This window comes from Patiria miniata, unplaced genomic scaffold (genome assembly GCF_015706575.1).
Source record: "Patiria miniata isolate m_02_andy unplaced genomic scaffold, ASM1570657v1 HiC_scaffold_19, whole genome shotgun sequence".
Lineage (NCBI taxonomy): Eukaryota > Metazoa > Echinodermata > Asteroidea > Valvatida > Asterinidae > Patiria > Patiria miniata.
The window spans coordinates 4,468,705-4,485,469 of record NW_024037057.1 but is presented as its reverse complement, the minus strand read 5'-3'; positions in this window follow the sequence as shown (position 1 = coordinate 4,485,469).

The window sequence follows — 16,765 nt, the reverse complement described above, 5'->3', positions numbered from 1 at the left end:
TCTTTAATATTGGGAGTTAATAGTGCGCGCCACGAAAATTCTCAGCATACAAATATCTTACGTACACAAGAACAGCCCCGAAGAACTCAGCACACTAATACAGTGACGGAAATGTACACTACTGCGCAATTTTGTGCATGCGTGTTGAAGCGAAATTTCCCTTTTGGAGAAGCTAGCACGCCGGAGAAGTGAGACCGTGACACCGGATCCTCGCGTACTGTTATTCCCATTAATAAATACCTTTTTAACGAAATAAACAGTTAAAATGCTCCAATTTTTAATTTTGTCCCCGGCGATATTTCCAGACTTTTTTGTGTTCATGTTCATGGGCCATATTTTAGCTTATGCGTGGTACCCTGTCTCTTCAATAAGCGTTGTTATATACACCACAGCTGGGCCCAGGCTGCGCTGGACAATTGCAACGTCTTCATCGCGTACGCGTAGTACTTCTGCTGCCGTAGCCAAACAAATTACAACAATGTTTTCGTATTTTTACCTTATGGAGGAAGCTGAAATTTCGTTTACACATTCCTTGTGTCCAGAATTACAAAGATCCCTGTTTAGGAAAGGTAAATATGTCAATGGGCGAAGTATTTACAGAAAATAAATCGTAGATCTACGCTTTCGTCGAAACAACCTCAGTATAAATGCACTGCCACTGTACGATGTCGTTTCAAAACTTCCTTACGCGCGCGCACCCATAGCAACTGTGTTGCGTACGCGTGCGTCAGTCTCACGCGAAGGTGGTTGAGCGCATGTGCAGTGCTGTATTGTTACAAGCTGCCGTATGACTGTTGTAGATTTGGCCAATCATTGCCTTCCATGGGGCTGGATCAATGCTGGTTCAGGGGCCATTTATTTGCTTGCTCTTTGAAGCCGGTCATTATCACCGTTAATGCCCGGCCACGTGATCGAGTCTTGACCAATCAGTAACCATCAACTCTCCAAGGTATTTATTAATTGCCTTTCAGTCCGAATATCCACATATCATAATATACTCACTACGAGACATGTTTTTCTTGGCAGACAAACACCCTGTTGATGATCAGTTCTTTCGGGACTTGGCTTCGAAAACTAAATCATCCTGGGAGGCCCTGGCCCAATTCCTTGGAATTGACAAAACGGAAATCAAGCAAATCCAACCCACCTTCCAAGACGACAACGAAAGGAGCCTACAGATGCTGCTTTCTTGGTGGAGAAAGCAAACAAATCGCGATGGAGGATTTCAGAATTTGAAAGATGCGTTACATTCAATTGGGCGTGCTGATCTGGCCTTATTGATTCCATCTGAAAAGCGACCAAAGATGGAACAAGACGATCTTGGTCAGCGAGACAAACCTCAACCATCGGCACAAGAGAGAGGAGCTAAGGAACAAAGCAAGCAGAAAGGTTCTACAGCATCTGAGGTAAAGGATAAAGTTGCTCAGGAGGCAGTTGCTCATGGAGACAAACCTCAACCAGAGGTACAAGTGGGAGGGGATGCAGGAAAGAGCAAGCAGAAAGGAACTTCATCATCTGAGGGACAAAGACTGAGTCAGGAGTATGTTGCTCATCGAGGCAAACCTCAACCATCGGCACAAGAGGGAGGGGCTAAAGAACAAAGCAAGCAGAAAGGCACAACAGCATATGAGGTAAAGGAGGAAGTTGCTCAGGAGGAAGTTGCTCAGGGAGACAAACCTCAACTTGAGTTACAAGTGGGAGGGGCTGCAGAAAAGAGCACGCAGAAAGGGACTACATCATCTGAGGGACAAAGACCGAGTCAGGAGGAAGTTGCTCATCGAGGCAAACTTCAACCATCGGCACAAGAGGGAGGAGCTAAAGAACAAAGCAAGCAGAAAGGCACTAAAGCATCTGAGGTAAAGGAGGAAGTTGCTCAGGAGGAAGTTGCTCAGGGAGACAAACCTCAACTTGAGTTACAAGTGGGAGGGGCTGCAGAAAAGAGCACGCAGAAAGGCACTACAGCATCTGAGGGACGTGGACCGAGTCAGGAGGAAGTTGCTCATCGAGACAAACCTCAACCATCAGTACAAGTGAGAGGGGCTAAAGACAAGACCACACATAGAGAAACTACATCATCTGAGGGAGAGAGGCTGAGTCAGGAGGAAGTTGATCAACGAGACAAACCTCAACCATCGGCACAAGAGGAAGGAACTAAGGAACAAAGCAAGCAGAAAGGCACTACAGCATCTGAGGTAAAGGATGCAGTTGCTCAGGAGGAAGTTGCTCGTGGAGACAAACCTCAACCATCGGTACAAGTGATAGGGGCTAAAGACAAGACCACACATAGAGAAACTACATCATCTGATGGAGAGAGGCTAAGTCAGGGGGAAGTTGATCATCGAGACAAACCTCAACCATCGACACAAGAGGTAGGAGCTAAGGAACAAAGCAAGCAGAAAGGCACTACAGCATCTGAGGTAAAGGATGCAGTTGCTCAGGAGGAAGTTGCTCATAGAGACAAACTTCAACTTGAATTACAAGTGGGAGGGGCTGCAGAAAAGAGCACGCAGAAAGGGACTACATCATCTGAGGGACATAAACCGAGTCAGGAGGAAATTGCTCATCGTTACAAACCCCAGCCATCGGTACAAGTGATAGGGGCTAAAGACAAGACCACAAATAGAGGGGCTACATCATCTGTGGGAGAGAGGCTGGGTCAGGAGGAAGTTGATCATCGAGACAAACCTGAACCATCGGAACAAGTGGGAGGAGGTGAAGAACAAGGCAAGCAGAAAGGAATTACTTCATCCGAGGGACAGAGACCGCGTCAGGAGAAAGTTGCTCACTCAGACAAACCTCAACCAGAGTTGGGAGGGGCTAAAGACAAGCCTAAGCAGAAAGGGTCTACATCATCTGAGGGAGAGAGGCTGAGTCAGGAGAAAGGTGCTCATCGAAACAAACCTGAACGAGAGGTACAAGTGGGAGTGACTAAGACCGAAAGCATTCCAGGTAAATATTTTAAATTGTATAATTTGTGTAAAACAATACCAATCATGCTCTTCAACAAATTCGCTCTTTTTCTGCGAAAATGTTATAACTAAAATATTACACTGTTGAGACGAAACTATTTGACTTGACCAACAACAAAAGGCTGTTATTCTGGGTTCCTTTTGTGTGCGAACAAATCCAGTCTGCGAGTGAACTTGTTCCCGGTCCCTACATTATCTTTGTAAAATGTAACGGGAAGCAAATCTTTTTCCAGAAGTTCGTAGAATATTTGTACGTTAAAATGCGTGCATGAAATATATCACATTGATATAACTTCATAAATCAGATTCCACGGCGAAAAGCGTGGCATTTCAGTGGCCGGCTAAGGCGAGTTTCCCAAAAAGTTGACATTTTTGTTTTCTTTTTCCTTACCAGAAATGAATGTTCATTCTTAAATTGTGTTTCATGTCCTTCTGACCGACGACAAAAATGTCACCTTTTTATTTATGATTCATGGCGCTCTAGAGGATTTAGATAAAGTCCGACAACCATTCCGTTGCCAACTGACGCATGCGTTTTATGGAACTGATTACACTCAGTTGCAGCCGAAGTAATTGCTGGCGGAAGAAGTCATATAATATGATGTGAAAACTAAATGACATGTTTTTCGTCGATATACAGAGACAAAATGTTAATAATATAAATGGGATTGTTTTTAAAAAGTCTCATTCAAACGTAAAAAAGTAAAAGTAAACATAAGTTTTTGAAAATTGAAAATAATATATATTTAACTAAAACAATTGCACGGACAGGACACCTACAAACATTCGAGAAAAAAAACCCAAAATGACGGAGACGCAAAGTTGAAAACTTGCTATACTGAAGTATAATTCCATAGGAAAATCAAATACAATGCAGTACGATTACATAGAGAGATTGGCAACGGAACAACTTTCTTAAGGTACGCTTTGGATAGGAAAGACCGGTTAATATTTCAGGGAAATCCAGAAGTAATCAACGCAGTCGTTCCCAATTTATACCTGCTCTTAATGATAATCATGACCTCAAATTAAAATGTACGCGCTTTATTTATGGTGTAATTACTTTTTTTTAAAATCAATTTATAGATACTCTACCTAACGACATGTCCGTTTGGAGTCAATCTGAGAAGATTGGAGCACACTGGGAAGAATTGGCCTTAAACTTGGACTTTTCCAAAGAAGATATTTATACAATCAAGGCTAATCATTCCAGCGATGTTGTAAGGCAGTGCTTTGAGATGTTAAGCACATGGTGGAGAAAGCAGGACAATTACACAGAAGCAAGACAGACGTTGGAGAAGGCTCTGATTGATTCGTGCAGGAAATACTTGTTTCAGGGCATATCAGGTATGTATTCTGAGTAATACCCGTTGTCTAACGGAGCCCTCTCTGCACTCTGTCTCCGATCCAATGTCATGAATGTCTGATATATCTAAGCATGCACTTTTATTCGACCCCGCGCAACAGCCAATCGGAGTCGTTTGTACAAAATTGTGACCTCATTCCAATCAGATGTGAGCTAAGTTGTTGATTGGTCAACTTGGATGCCATGTTCTGGTAATGCGATAACGGGCATCTATCTAATAGAACCTACAGAGCAACCTGCGATTTGCTTTCGCCACGACGGCAATGGCACCGTGAATGTGCAAATACGCGTTGATTCGCATCACATGAACCATAAAGAGTCAGATTATCGCATTGTGTACCGGATAAAATGTTTCCATAATGTCTGCGTTACAGTTTAGGTCATGTTTGCGTTTCTCTCTGCGTTTCGTACGTCGATATGGAAACTAGGCTTAACTTGATCAATAATATGGGTCCGCCGGTATACACATGATGTTTGTCATGTCAGTGTTACAGGCGATCATCGTGGTAACAAATTAAAACTAAAAGGTCATAACTGATAAATAAAAAGGAAAACACAGACGTCACTACGTCTTTCCTAAGCCCTTTGCCTGGAAGAAATCCTTCCTTTTTGGCTGAAAGCAGTCAGCGCTGCCTGACTTGAAAGATCGCAGGCGTCGAGCAATTTATGGCGATTTATCCCCGCGTGATACAGAGTGTTTTTATGATGGGATCAAAGTTGATCTGAAAAATGACCAGCTGAACAAGAAAACAACTCTGCTGATTCGTTAAATGCTTCAATTTTCATTCAATCGTTCATGAATGAGCGGAAACACAACTAAGCATTTGTATCAGTTTATTTGTATCATTATAGAGAGTGTAAGTTCTCACAAGAGAAATAAAAATTGGCACAAATTTATTAAGCGTGTGTGCAGGAAATCATATGAATAATTTACCTTTTTTCAACAAAAGTACATGTAATGTTTCTTTTTCGAAAGAGTGAAATTCACGCTATTTCAGATGAAATTGGATGAAATTCATTCAATCGACTGGATCGAGTTACATTCGAGTTTCTGCTAGAATTATTTGTAAAGAGTATTTCAGTCTTGGTCATTGACTTACTGCCATGTACCGACAAAAAAAACCGAATTACCAAAGTAAAGAAAATGTACAATAAAGGCTAAATGGGACACAAATGTGCATTTCAAGGATTGATTTTTAAAAAATACATTGCATGCCCCCATTTAAATAAACAGTATATTTATTTTGACTATCCTTTTAATCTTTTACCTTTTTTGGGTGATGGGTATCCCCCGCGACACCCATGACCCAGTACAACGGGGTACTTTCTGTCCTTATAAAGGCCAGAAGCCCCAAAAGATACACAAAGTCGTTTCATACGATCACATTCCTGGGAATAGTTTCTTTGACGGCACCTTTTCTGCAGGAAAAATTGTCATAATTCACATCGATTTCCTTATAATTTACGAAATAGGAAAAGAAAATAAATTATTCAGTCATATCCTCTAGTCAGTGCAAGAGGATAATGACATGAAACATTTAAAGGTAGAGTACATCATTTGTGATTTGTGCATTTGTTTAAGCAACAACAGTCTTTAAAGTCTAAAGACGGATGCTTATTAACTAACCCGATGACATTTTAGCTCAGTCTCTGAATGCTGTAAATTTCGAGAAAACAATATTTAGGATCTCGATATCAATTCAAAAGTTGCCGAGTCAAATTTGTTTGAATTGCACTCGAAATCAGCGTCCGGTACACGTAAAACAACCTACTAACAGAAATTTCCAATAATGCGCATTTAGACGCATCTTTGAAAATGACCTTCTTTCATTTTTTTGAAAATAACAACATGCTACAAAGAATAATTTCAAAGGGAGTTTTAATAGTGTTATTATTATCTTTAAACCAAGTATGCTTTCAACAGTAATTCGATCAGTTACTTTTTGGATATCTGCAAATTATGTACTCAACCTTTAATGGATAAACTAAAAAGAACCTTTGCTTAGCAGCCATCTTGGAGGTGCATTAATTTCTTGCTTAGCAATGCGCATGGGTATAGACCTCTTGGTGATTGTTACTGAACTTAAACAGACCAACAAGTGAGTGCGGGCTTCAATCGATTATTTTTGCTACCCTCCTGTTATTGAAAATGTTGTAGATGATACCCAATTGAGGACTCTCACCCAAGCGTTAAATGTTCACGGCCCGCTACTCAGTACGTATACTTTACAAGATGGTTGTCATGCAAAAGGTCTTGCTTGCATATGTCCAAAACGTCAGTGTTCTTTCATCATTTACCACCCAGAAGACAAACTTCTATAGCAGACCACCGTAACACTTTGCTAAAGTGACATGCAAAGTTTCTTATTAGAATGAAATAGTTACCAAGAGCATTTCTCGGAAGGAAATTGAAGACGTAACATAACGTAGACACATTGTCAAACAAAGACGCTTTACAGAAAAGACAAATCAATGTCAATAAAACACAGTTAAGAAACTTTAACATGAAGTATTCATGAATCCCTTTTTACGGCATTTCCGCTGCAAAATACACACCTGATGTTGCCTCTTTTCTTTTAACAGGCGAGATGGGAAGAGCGCAATCCAGTCCAAGTGATTCTGCTAATCAGTGCAGGAGTGAATTAAAAGACCGGTATACTACCATAGGTAGTTACGTTCAGTTAATACCCTGGGTCGATGACGACATGAAACACATAAGGGATATATATACAGAGTTGCAATTAGAAAAAGGTGACCAGGGTAACATAGAGGGCGATGTTGAGGGGTATGGAGACATTTTTCTCGTTAAAACAAAATATGGGAATGTGATTAGGCGCGCCATTTTGTGTGGGTCACCTGGGATGGGCAAGTCAACCATCATTGACAAAATGGCATACAACTGGGCAAAGGGTGTTGCACTCAGACAGTTTTCACTTTTGTTTGTATTGAAAATGTCCGCTCTCAAACAAACGGCGGAGCTTGTTGAGTCGGTGTTTTCTCAACTTTTAGAAGATGATACAGCAGTAGATAAGGGTGGTTTGGAAGCATTCATTAAATACAATGGCAGTAGAGTGCTCATTCTGATAGATGGTTTTGATGAATTCAGGACAACAAACCTCGAACCAGAGAAATTTGGGTCCATTCTAAGAATGCTCAATCGAAAATTTGGCAAAGAATGTTTTGTAGTTGTAACAACACGCCCCTCTCACTTTGCTAAATTGAACAGCAAATCACTCATTCAGAAACCTTTCACCCATGTGAAGGTTTTGGGATTTAGGATGGAAGATATTGGGCAGTATGTGAGAAAGTTTTTCCATGCAAAGCTTGATGTGGCTAAGGGACTTCTTGATAGGATTCAGTCATCGGATGTCCTGTCTGATTTAGCAAGGAGTCCTATGATACTCCTGCTAATGTGCCTGATATGGAGGGAACAGGAAACACTACCCTATACTTTATCAAGATTGTTCAGTGAGATCATTAGATACATATTTCAAAGAAAGATGCCTTACATACAAGAAGAAGAAATATCGGAAGTGGTGATTGCAATCGGCAAAGTCGCTTTAGAAGGGCTTGTTTCCCCAGAGAAAAGATTTTCATTTCAAGAGGGAGAGTTTGGGAAGAGTGTACTTGATAAAGCATTACAATCGGGTATTCTCACTAGCCAGAGGGTCATGAATTGGCTTGACACGCACAATAACGTGCAGTTTATACATAAGACACTTCAAGAGTACTGCGCAGCTATGTACTGTCAGAGTCTTTTAAGCAAACGCAGTGGGGAATTTCAGAAGATTCTTGATGCACTTGGCGATCCTATGGATATTGAGTACATGTTGCGCTTCTGCTGCGGCGACAATCAACACTGCACACGGCATGTATTGCGGATGCTGCACGAGAAGAATCTGCATGAAAAGGATATCGAAAGCAAGCCAGTGAAGGAATTGGCCTTATGTTGCTACTTTGAAAGTCAAGCAAGAGATTTGTTTTCGGTAGATTTCATTGAGTCTTTTTTTACTGGAAACATAGAGTTAAGTGGAAACGACAGCGTAAACTCACTCGTGTGGTTGCTGCAGCATGTCGCCGAGCAGACAGAGTTTTCGAAAGTAGATTATCTCGATAAAGTAAGCGAAATTCACTTAAAGTCGTGTAACCTGTCAAGGTTGAGTGAAGTCGTAGCTTTGCATTTGACCGCAATGAAAAATGTGCGCGTGTTGCATTTCGATGAATGCTCATTAACTGGAAGACATGCAAATGAACTATTGTCATCATTTCGTAATGGAGGTAACTTGACTGAAATAAGCCTTAGAAGAAATAATTTTGGCAGCTCAGCCAAAGACTTGGCGGTCCACTTGCGAGGGATGAAATACCTCAAGACACTCAGGTTAGATGGATGTTGTTTAGACCCGCACGATGTAATGGACATTGCATCATTGGTTGGAAAAATGCCAAACTTGGCCCATCTTAACCTTTCCGAAAATAAAGAATTGGGTGGAAACGCCGGAACGTGGGCGGCTAGTTTGCAGATGATGATTCACCTAAAGAACCTTTACGTGAGAAATTCGACCATTAACAGTCGCGATGTAAAATATATCGCTAAATCTGTAGGTCGCATGCGGAATCTGGTGGATTGTGATTTCAGCAGTTACCATGAGGAATGGCATGTACAGCCATTGGCTAATGGCATAGAGTTGAGCATCAGGAATTTTTCACTTACTGGCAAGGATATGGCGGATGTATTGCAGTCATTCAATAATCGGAGCGATTTAGTCAGATTGACCATTGATGGCATTTGCAGTCTGGGTGGTTCCGCAAGTATCTGGACTCCACTCTTGCAAAACCTGAGGGAACTTCAGGAGTTAGAGTTAAGTGATTGCTCACTGCAAAGCGCTGACATTAAACACCTTGCTGCATCATTAGGTCAAATGCCAAACCTAGCCGATCTTAACCTTTCAGAGAATTCGAACTTGGGTGGTAACGCCGGAAGATGGGCGGCTAGTCTGCAGAAGATGATGCACCTTAAATCACTAGATTTATCAGAATGTGGTATAAATGAACAAGATATGCTACATATTGCATCATCGGTTGGGGAGATGCCAAACTTGGCAGATCTTGACATTTCACGCAATAACGGATTGGGTGGTAACGCCGGAACGTGGGCGGCTAGTTTGCAGTCAATGATTCACTTAAAGAACCTTGACATGAGTAATTGTAGCAATAACAGTCGCGATTTGAAATATATCGCTGAATCAGTAAGTCGCATGCAGAATCTGGTGGATTGTGATTTCAGTAGTTACCCTGATGTGTGGCGTGTACAGTCATCGGGTAATGACATAGAGTTGAACATCAGGAATTTCTCACTTACTGGCAAGGATACGGTGGATGTATTGCAGTCATTCAATAATCGCAGAAAGTTAGTCAGATTGACCATTGATGGCGTTTTCGGTCTGGGTGGTTCCGCAAGTATCTGGTCTCCACTCTTGCAAAACCTGACGGAACTTCAGGAGTTAGAGTTGAGGAATTGCTCACTGCAAAGCACTGACAAATGCCAAACCTGGCCGATCTCAACCTTTCAGAGAATTCGAACTTGGGTGGAAACTCTGGAACGTGGGCAGCTAGTTTACAGTCGATGATTCACTTAAAGAAGCTTGACATGAGACACTGTAGCATTAACAGTTGCCATTTGAAATATATCGCTGAATCAGTAAGTCGCATGCAGAATCTGGTGCATTGTGATTTTAGTAGTTACCCTGATGTGTGGCGTGTACAGCCATTGGGTAATGACATAGAGTTGAGCATCAAGAGTTTCTCACTTACTGGCAAGGATATGGCGGATGTGTTGCAGTCATTCAATAATCGGCGAGATTTAGTCAGCTTGACCCTTTATGGCATTCGCGGTCTGGGTGGTTCCGCAAGTATCTGGACTCCACTCTTGCAAAACCTGACGGAACTTCAGGAGTTAGAGTTGAGGGATTGCTCACTGCAAAGCACTGACATTGAACACCTTGCTGCAGCAATAAGTCAAATGCCAAACCTGGCCCATCTCAACCTTTCAGAGAATTCGAACTTGGGTGGTAACGCCAGAAAGTGGGCGGCTAGTTTGCAGAAGATGATGCACCTTAAATCACTCGATTTATCAGAATGTGGCATAAATGAACAAGATATGCTACATATTGCATCATCGGTTGGGGAGATGCCAAACTTGGCCGATCTTGACCTTTCACGCAATAACGGATTGGGCGGTAATGCCGGAACGTGGGCGGCTAGTTTACAGTCGATGATTCACATAAAGAACCTTGACATAACACACTGTAGCATTTACATTCGCGTTTTGAAATATATCGCTGAATCAGTAAGTCGCATGCAGAATCTGGTGGTTTGTGATTTCAGTAGTTACCCTGATGTGTGGCGGGTACAGTCATTGGGTAATGGCATAGAGTTGAGCATCAAGAGTTTCTCACTTACGGGCAAGGATATGGCGGATGTATTGCAGTCATTCAATTATCGGCGAGATTTAGTCAGCTTGACCCTTCATGGCATTCGCGGTCTGGGTGGTTCCGCAAGTATCTGGACTCCACTCTTGCAAAACCTGACGGAACTTCAGGAGTTTGAGTTGAGGGATTGCTTACTGCAAAGCGCCGACATTGAACACCTTGCTGCAGCAATAAGTCAAATGCCAAACCTGGCCGCTCTCAACCTTTCAGAGAATTCGAACTTGGGTGGTACCGCCGGTACGTGGGCGGCTAGTTTGCAGACGATGATTCACCTGAAATCACTCCAATTATGGGAGTGCAACATAAATGAACAAGATCTATCACATATTGCATCATCAGTTGGGGAAATGCCCAACTTGGCCGATCTTAGCCTTTCATACAAAGAGGGATTGGGTTGTCACGCTAAGACGTGGGCAGCTTGTTTGCAGAAGATGATTCACCTGAAATCACTCGAATTATGGGAATGCGACATAAATGAACAAGATCTACCATATATTGCGTCATCAGTCGGGAAGATGCCCAACTTGGCCGATCTTTGCCTTTCATTCAATGAGGGATTGGGTGGTCACGCCAATACGTGGGCAGCTTGTTTGCAGAAGATGGTTCACCTGAGATCACTCGATTTATGGGCATGCGGCATAAATAAACAAGATATACCACACATTGCATCATCAGTAGGGGCGATGCCAAACTTTGCCAATCTTAACCTTTCAGGCAATGAGGAATTGGGTGGTAACGCCAAGACGTGGGCGGCTAGTTTGAAGAAGATGATTCACCTGAAATCACTCAATTTATCGAAATGTGGCATGAATGAACAAGATCTACCACATATAGCATCATCGGTTGGGGAGATGCCGAACTTGGCCGATCTTAACCTTTCAAGAAAATGGAACTTTAGTCGTAGCGCAGGTACGTGGCCGGCTAGTTTGCAGAGGATGATTGACCTTGTTATGAGAGATTTGGGCGTTGACATTTGGGATAGTCACGCTGTGGAGTGTCGTGTTCAGCCATGCGATAATGGCATACAGCTGAGCATTCAGAGGCTCTCACTAACCGGCAAGGGTATGGCGCATATATTACAGTCATTCAGTAATCGGGGAGATTTGGTCAGTTTGACCCTTCGTGACATTCATGGGTTAGGTGGTTCCGCAGAAATATGGACTCCACCCTTACAAAACATGACGGAACTTCGGGAGCTGGATTTAAATAAATGCTCATTGCAGAGCACTGACATTGAACACCTTGCTGCAGCAGTAAGTCGAATGCCAACCCTAGAATCCCTCAGCCTTGAGGGAAATAAGTCTTTGAGTGGCTCTGCACAAACATGGGCTCGCTGCCAGAAACAAATAAAACACGTAAGAAGCCTGAAATTGGGCAGATGTGCACTGACAGGGGAAGAAAAGAAACAGATATTTGAGGCATGGGGAAGCGGAGTTGATTTTGGGTCTTCTCAAGATTACTAGATGTCCAAATCATGTCTGCGCTGACATCTGTTATGTGAGTAGTCATTTGGATCGAGTCAGTCTTAAAGTCACAAGTTGTGAGAAACTGAGGAAACGCAGTATTCTACTTAATCCGGTCATTTTGTGTGAACATGATGTTGTGAACACGGGTTGAAACGAACGGAGATATGATGTATATTCATTCAATAACTAAATTATTCGTACTAAAGCTAATCCGTTTCTAACCCAAACATATAACACGTAAATTTAAGACGGAATTGTTATTGATAATACGCGTATTTAGATATTCGCAAGACTGAAGGCATTTTCCCGCACTAATAGTAAGAAATTTGGGAATAGCATAGAAGTCTGAAAAATGTTATCATTTTCTTACCAAATCCCATCCTGCAACTTCATCAGTCAAAATATTGTAGTCCGTTCGCCATGGATGTCAGAATGTTCGGATGTAATTGTTTTTGCAATATTTGTGTTGGACTCATAGTTTGAAATCTCTGTCTACGAGACTCGTAAAATAACTCAAATATGCTGGACATGGAATGGAGGGGCTAGGTGCAGGTCGTGCAAGAATTGATCTCTCTATAAAAACACATGCAACATACACGTGTGGAGGATTGCATATCATTCCACACTTCAGAACTGTTCTCTGTTTCCAACAAAGAAATGTGGACCCCTGGTAATTCTGGGGAATTCTGGGCTCTCCTTTGTACAATTGAATACAGGTCGAATAAGTTTGTGCCAGCTTCATAGATTTGATAGCATTGAATATCCAATGCGCATCAAAATTGTATCAATGTCATGCAAGTATATTTGAGAGTTTAGTCAAATTCCGGCTCAGTGTTGAATGGCATCGTAATAGAATCGAGGACAGCTTAGCATCGGTTCTGTTGCTTGCCAGAAAAGTAAATAGTGGGATAAATGTTTAACTTTAAAATCCTCCAAATACATTATTAACGATTGTAGATACAAACTCAAGTTTATATTCTCTCTTTAACGATCTTATTGTTATCATCTTTTTTTTTTTAACAAGGCATCTCTTGGCCTTAACAGCTAGAAACATTATTAATTAATATAGACTGCTGATGCCTTGTCGCCCAAATAGCGATTCACCTCCCTCTTGAAGCTGGCCAGATTCCTGTTAGTGGGTATGGGGGCAGAAAGAGAGTTCCATATTCTTTATAACTTAATAAGATACAGTAACAACGAAAAGAGACTGCGCTGTTTGATTTGGTAAAGCCTCGTTGGTGAACAGCCTAACATGTATAATTTTACCTAAATAATTGTATAATCTAATCACCGGGTGATATCGCCGTTGATTTATTATTTGCGTACGCCTGGTAAAGAAATTACTCAATGTGAAATGTATGCGAATATTATTATTAATATGTGGACCATTGAGATTATGGAATACAGTCAGTAAGAAATCTCAAGATTTCCAGAATGTGCCATGCTGGTTATAACTTGTACATATCTTTGATAAACTAAACTTTGTCTGAGGAATCGAACTGAAAGTTTGAAAGTGTACATATGTATACGTTAATATTGATTGTGCCACAAGAAGTGCTTATCCGTAACCGTTTATTTTTGAATCAAAAAGGTCTTTAATGACTTGAAGTATTTACATACACGTACCATTGAAATTGTGTATTTGATTAATTTGGCAGAGGCAACCTTTCCAATGCGACCGAACTTCACAGATCAAATATGTACGCATGCGTTTGCAGCATACCTGTTTAATGCGGCCACTACCCGCCATTCCTCTTTGTGGGTGTACACGTTATGCTTACGTTGATAACGTTAGAAAAGTTAAACCAGATAAGTATTTTATTAATGTTAAATGGTGTCTTATGGGGGAAAATACTCGAAATGACATCATTTTGCCAAAAGCCCTAAGCCTTAAGACACCTAATTGGTGATAGTTGATATAAAAACCCACTATTTCTCAAGTTTGGATTTAAGCTGTCTGAAACTAAGCCTAATGTATAGAAAAACAATACGATTATTGGACGCTCGCTCATGAAAAAAATGGTTGGCAATTTGTTCAGTTATTGTTCAGAATTTTGAAAGGAATCATACTGTTGACAATCAAAACAATCAAAGAAGCAGTTAATAATTTGAAAAAAAGATAATTTTCTGTAGGTACAACAATTGCCAGTTTTCAATGTTTGTATTTTGAGAAAATTTGTCTTTCAATGAAGTATGAGTTCACTTTACGTATTATGAACAGTATTGAGATAATGTTTGATTATTATCCTGATGGAAACGAGGGATTTGATGCCTATGTACATGCTGACTGAAACTTTCTAAGAAACCAATTTTAATGTAAAGGAAAACTGCATTAGGTATACAATTTGGGGAATTGTGGACACATGTGTATGAAAAAAAATTGTAAAAGGAATCACACTGTTGACAATCAAAGCAACGGTTAACAACTGAAAAGAAACAATCTTTAAGTGCAACAATTGCCAGTTATTGTTCTTGACATTTTGCAAAACTGTGTCTTTCTATACAGTTTGGTTTACTTTATGTATAATGAAGGGTATTGAGATGTTTTTGTATTTTGATCCCGATGGAAATATTTGATCCTGATATGATGGAAACAAGAGATTTAATACATTTGTTATTGGTAATGTGTGTGAATCATTGAGACTTGTCTGAAATCAGTAGTTGGAAAATAAAGGCCTGAATGGGAAAGGAGAACAATTTGAATTCATTTGTCATTGCTTTAATGGCGGTCAAAAGGGAAACAATAGCTGGAGGGTGTCCACAAGTTCATAAAAAGCCACCGATACATATCATGTTTTCACAAAAATCGGGACGCAACGTCATCACACCAAATAACAACTTGATGAGGGGGGGGGGGAGGTAACCAATAAAATCTGGGTGATGTATCCCACTAAAGTTAACAATGCCCTAAAATTAGTCATTAAGCTATCGCCATTTTGAAAAACACGAAAATTATTCCCCCACTCCATAGGCTTTCTACGGATAGCCGACAGACCGGAAATGTGTAGTGAATGAATATGTTACGCAGCCTTGTGGGACAGTATTGCGATGCAAAACATCCCGGTACGTTCATAAGATGGAATTTTGCGTCGGGGTGATGTAAATCAAATTAGGTTTTGCCTTACACCGACGTATAAACACTGTATACTCAGTGTGTTACCTCCCGAGTGAAAGTTGGAAAAAAATTCAGTACGTCTCGCAAACTGTCCCAAGATGCAACGCGCAACATACCTTCATTCCATACTTTCGATCAATCCGTACAAATGGTATAATGGAATAACTTCGGGTCCGGTTCAGATTTCGATCCTTACTTGATACAAACCCTAAAATGCAGAGACTCCATCCAAGCCATGGGCTCCGGTAAACCTTCATAATGTGATGCATAGCGCCACCACCAGTCCGGGAAAAGTGGTCTGGTGAAATGGTGGCGTAAATCATTGCAATGGAATTGGAATAATGCTGTTTATCTGAGAACTGATTGACCAGTGCGAAAAAGGGGTTTGGGACATTCTATGGGCACCGTTTTTATCACTTTGGAGAGCCCCTTGGACGGGACACCGCGTGTGCGTACGGAACTGGTTCGCGTGCAAAGTACGCACGGCTTACTTATCTTGAATGTGCGCAAAGCTAAGCCGTAGCGTCGTCGGCGCGCGAATACGTTCGAGCCATGGTTCGAGCCTAATTTCAAGGACTGAGAATTTGAAATATGTTCCACTGCTGCAAACTTCAAGCCATAGCAAATACAAAAAATTAAGATCGTTAGAGCCTCTTCGACAAATGAGGGCGCTACAACGAGGCAAATTACGTGTCTAAAGCAGTCCAAATCCAGGCACGTGATCATTGTTCGCTCACTTTGACCCCTTACATGCGGCATTGTGCCACGCCCCCTCAACAATACACCCAAGAGGTTTTTTGTGTTTGTGTTTCCCACGTTTCTGTCGTCCCCCCCCCCCCACGATATAGTTTGCAAGATTACTGTGAGTAGCGCCATCAATAGACCGGCCGAAAACAAAAACAAAGACAAAGAACCGGCTGCCTTCCAGCAAAGGAGGCCCCCCCCCCCCTCCCCCTGCCGCGACAAAATCTTGTAAAGTCCACTATATTTCAGGCCTTTTATAATTTAAACTAGTACAATGTAGTATGCAGGCAAAATACCATTTAAGCCACGAATATGCACTCCCACTATGGCAGGGCTTTGCTGTGTCATGTTCAAGACAGAAAGGTAAAATGCATAGTTTGAGTAAATGGCTGAATGCAGGCCCAGATTAAGTGTTTAAAAGAATCCACTAAAGGATTTAAAGAAACCTCCCCTGCAGTCTGGGATCGGGAAACGGGCCTGAACAAGGACGCGCAAAGGTACTGAGCATGTACATGCAGCTTTGCGACAATGAAATATAAACATTATAGCTGGATTGAATTTTGTATTTTGGAGCAATTTTCAAAATATGTTCGAACGATTACAGTACAAGCTCTCAA